The 3,269-nt window shown below is 36.2% G+C and overlaps 1 non-coding gene across 1 annotated transcript; it reads left to right on the top strand.

The window, feature by feature from the left end:
• Nucleotides 1-1,960: 1,960 nt before the first annotated feature.
• LOC144713375 (small nucleolar RNA R71) lies at nucleotides 1,961-2,067 on the top strand. Its single transcript, XR_013584037.1, has one exon. It is a non-coding gene; the product is annotated as a small nucleolar RNA R71 (small nucleolar RNA).
• Nucleotides 2,068-3,269: the final 1,202 nt, after the last annotated feature.

Below are 3,269 nucleotides of genomic sequence, written 5' to 3'. Positions count from 1 at the left end.
GTGGCTCTACAGAGGTTACTTTACTAACCTGTAGGGTTTCCCAAGATCATGCTTAGGGGCTGATGAGGTGGATCATCATGTAGGCAAGGCTTCAGCCTTTGCCCATTAACTGTAAAGTTTTCCTTGATTCTAGGATCTGAAATGAAAATGGCCCCATTTTCATAGGGATTCTACTACCAAATAAGGTCAATTCCATCTACTTTTTAGCTTAAAAAGAAAGAGTTTGAATCTTGAATTTTAAAGCCATACTTCTTGATCTCTGATAAAGGTCCTTCTTCTGATGTTCTTGTCATGGAAGGCCTTCATCTTGGCTTTATATATCTTGGAGCTTTTATAAGTCTCGTTCCTGATTTCTTCAAGTTCTTGGAGCTGGAGCAATCTACATTTTCCTGCTTCATCTAAACATAGATTTAGCTTTTTAATGACCCATGAAGCTCTATGTTCCAACTCCAATGGTCGATTGCATGGTTTTCCAAATATCAACCAAAAGGGGGGCATTCTTAAGGGTGTTCGTAGGCTGTTCTATAGGCCCATGATACTTCATTTAGTTTGTATGGCCAATCTTTCCCATTCGGCTTTAAAACTTTTTGAAGGATTTTCTTAATTTCCCTATTACATATTTCAACCTGCCCATTATCTTGAAGATGATATGGGGTGGTGACTCTATGTTGTACACCATATTTTTTCAAAAGATGTCTAAAATAAAAATTTGCAAAATCTGACCCCCCATCAAAATATATAGCCCTAGGACATGCATATCCACAAAAGATGTAAGTCTCTACAAAACCAGTGACAACTCTACTGGTATTGGTCCTAGTGGCTATGGCTTCTACCCACTTTGAGACATAGTCTACAACCATTAAAATATACTCATGTCCATTAGAAGAAGGAAATCAATGCCCCATAAATCAAAGATTTCTACTTCTGAAATGGGTTTTAGAGGCAGGTGATTTTTTCTATTAATATTTATGGAGGTTTGACATGCTAAACATTTCAAATAAAAATCATGTGCATCTGTAAATAATGTTGGCCAATAAAACCCACTTTCCATTACCTTATGGGCTGTTACCTCAGCCGATAGTGACCTCCTCCTAGGTTGGAATGGCAAATTTTAAAGATGTAGTTCTGTTCTTAAGGTACACATCTTCTAAGAACTTGATCAGCTCCTTGATGGAGTAGCTCTGGTTCATCTGAAAAGTAATCTCACATGTCCCTGAGGAACTTCTTTATCTCATTGTAACTCCACCCTGAAGGGACTCTTCCTGTCACCAAAAAATTGACAATGTTTGCAGGCCATGGAACATTTTATGTTTGGATTGCCAGAATTTGCTCATCCGGAAATGCCTCATGGATAAATGAGGAATCATTTACATTGACCCTAGAAAGATGATCAGCAACATAATTTTCACAACCCTTTTTATCTTTAATTTCTATGTCAAATTCTTGTAATAATAAAATCAATCTGATGAGCATAGGTTTAGCTTCTTTTTTAGACAAAAAAAATATTGTTGTAGATGGGCCTCTTTGGTCCACCCAAAAGCTGCTGGTTGTAGTTCAACACATGCACCTCCTCCTCTCCAAGTTGGCATGCTCCATTGTCATGATCTCTGGTAAAACATAGAGAACAAATATTTGCTTTCACAAGGAGTGAGTTAGAGAGAAAAACATTAATTAAAGTGAACGTTAACTCTTCAAGCTTCTAGTTGGTTTCTCTTATCCCTTCATGAAGATCAACTTCCTTTGAAGTTACTTGCAGCACTCCCCCTCGTTTTCGGTTGGCATTTCTTCCATTTTGACTTGCTCCTGCTTCCTGCACGTCAATTTCAGCCACCCTTTCCAAAAGATCAAAAATTTCATCCTCATAAGCCATATAGAATGAGCCACCAGCTATTTGATTCACTTTGCTTTACAAATATCAAGAAGTGATTCATAAAATTTTTTAGCTAGCTGACATTTTTCTATTCTATGGTGAGGGCATTTTCAGACTAATTCATTGAACCTTTCCATGCTTCACTAAATGATTCATGATCATGAGGATAAATTTCTGAATTTCTTTTCTATAACAATTAGTTTTGGAAAGGGAATAAATTTATCCTTCATTTCTTCCCACGAATTAAATGTTATGCCTAAATTTCTGTACTATGGAAAAGCCTTATCTTTCAAAGTAAGTGGAAAATATTTCATTTTTAATGCATCAGTAGTTAAACCATGAATATTTTGAGAAGAACATCAAATGTGAAAATCATCAAGAAATTCTAAGGGGTTTTGAGAAGAATGACCAGTAAATTCAGGGAGAGAGTTAAGTAGGGCATTGTCATACCAAAAGCTAACCCCCTCACCTACATTGATGTTGATGCCAGTTTGCCTTAGACTTCCTAAAGGAGTAGATCTGTGCAGCATCGTCCTTCTCCTCCCTTATTGTGGCTGACCATCTTTTGCCATATGAACTTCTACTTTATCTTGAGCTGTAAGAGTTGCTGGAAGGGCATGATCTTGAGTGTCTAGATCTTCCTCAGCACTAGTCCCAACATTAGACCTTGTTAAGACCATCTATCTCAAAAGAATAACTTAGAAGTATCGTTTACTGAGGGTTAGATGCCCTCAACTTCAGCAAAAGAGATTAAAATAAAAATTCACTAAACACAGTCAATGTGCTCCTCAGCAATAGTGTCTGTTGATAACTCATATTTTAGAGGTAATTTGTTATGATTTAACCTCACTAATTAGTGTCATTGGTTTATCCAAATTAAAACAACACAATTTATAATAACCTTACTAGCATAGGGAGAGTAAGTCCATCCACAAGGAGCAAGGGTTTGTTCTTATGAATTTTCACTTCACTTATAAATTTTTTATGAATTTTAGAAGTGGGTTTAATACCTGCAAAAATAAATAACTAATTAAATAAAAATATAAAATAATGAATTTTAAAATATAGTTAAAATGTATAAAAATAATATGGTATGGGATTTTTTAGCGTGGTCAGATGCGTTGGGACCGTGTGAATGTTGGCTAGCTGTTCCAAGACTAACCAGAAGACAAAGACAAAAAGGTAACAGTGAAAAGAATAAATAAGAAGGTAACCTCTTTGTTACACCATCCAAGGCCCAAGGGACTTATTCTTCTCCTTTCCACTAGCTTCTTCAGCCCTGGATTCTTCCTGCTCAGCTTGGCACTCACCAAAGTGAATGGATCTATGATTCAATAGCACTTAGGCCACGAAACATTAATTTGGATTGAATCACAAGATAAATATTAAAATAGGGTGA

This window comes from Wolffia australiana, chromosome 15, assembly GCF_029677425.1.
Source record: "Wolffia australiana isolate 7733 chromosome 15, ASM2967742v1".
NCBI lineage: Eukaryota > Viridiplantae > Streptophyta > Magnoliopsida > Alismatales > Araceae > Wolffia > Wolffia australiana.
The sequence above is the reverse complement of the archived record's forward strand: the minus strand, read 5'-3'. Positions and strand labels throughout refer to the sequence as shown.